The sequence below is a fragment of the Myotis davidii genome, unplaced genomic scaffold (assembly GCF_000327345.1).
Source record: "Myotis davidii unplaced genomic scaffold, ASM32734v1 scaffold172, whole genome shotgun sequence".
Classification (NCBI taxonomy): domain Eukaryota; kingdom Metazoa; phylum Chordata; class Mammalia; order Chiroptera; family Vespertilionidae; genus Myotis; species Myotis davidii.
Window position 1 is genome coordinate 50,315 of NW_006284343.1, and position 855 is coordinate 51,169.

General features: G+C 43.0%; 1 long non-coding RNA gene across 1 annotated transcript in view; it reads right to left on the reverse strand.

Moving 5' to 3' along the window:
• LOC107184748 overlaps nt 1-855 on the reverse strand; it is a 6,242-nt gene that overhangs the window by 4,037 nt on the left and 1,350 nt on the right. The window lies entirely within an intron of this gene.

The following is an 855-nucleotide window of genomic DNA, read 5'->3' on the forward strand; positions in this document are numbered from 1 at the left end:
AGAAGAAATCCTGACAGTCTAAGGCCAGCGTGAGGGACCTTGAGAACATTACGCTGAGTGAAATAAGTCAGACAGAAAACACTAAGAACCGTATGATTTCACTCCTACGTGGGATATAAAACTGAAACTCATGCACACAGAGAGCAGTGTGGTGGTTGCCAGGGGGAGAGGGGTGGGCGGAGAAAGGGGTCCTAATATGAGGTGAAAGAAGATTTGCCTTTCGGTGGTGGGCACAGGGTGCTCTATACAGATTTTGTAACTTAAAAATCCATATATGGAACCTATATGTTCATGTTGACCAACGTCACTCCAATAAAATTTAATAATAATAATTTTAAAAAAGAGCATGGGGACAGAAGCAGTTGCTGGAGGTTCCTTCTACGAAGTGCTGTTTGTGGAACACAGGAGGGCATGCGTTTATGTTTAACAACTGTCTGGGAATGAACAGGCAACATCACTCCAATAAAATTTAATAATAATAATTTTTAAAAAAGAGCATGGGGACAGAAGTAGTTGCTGGAGGTTCCTTTTACAAAGTGCTGTTTGTGGAACACTGGAGGGCATGGGTTTATGTTTAACAACTGTCTGGGAATGAACAGGATTCGGAAGCCACGGGGATGAGCTCCTGATATTATTGCACCGGGGCAGCAGCGACAGCAGCAGTCCAGATGGGGACATCACTGTTGTGGTAACCACGGTATCAAAGGGTTAAATATATTGCTGATTCTTTCTTCCTGTGGTTAGTGCATGTGCTGACAATTATTTATGAATAAACGAATAATGGACATGATCTAAGTGTCATCATTTGGCTCTTTGTCTCTCACTGTTAACACTATTCCCGCCCCCCTCATGCGG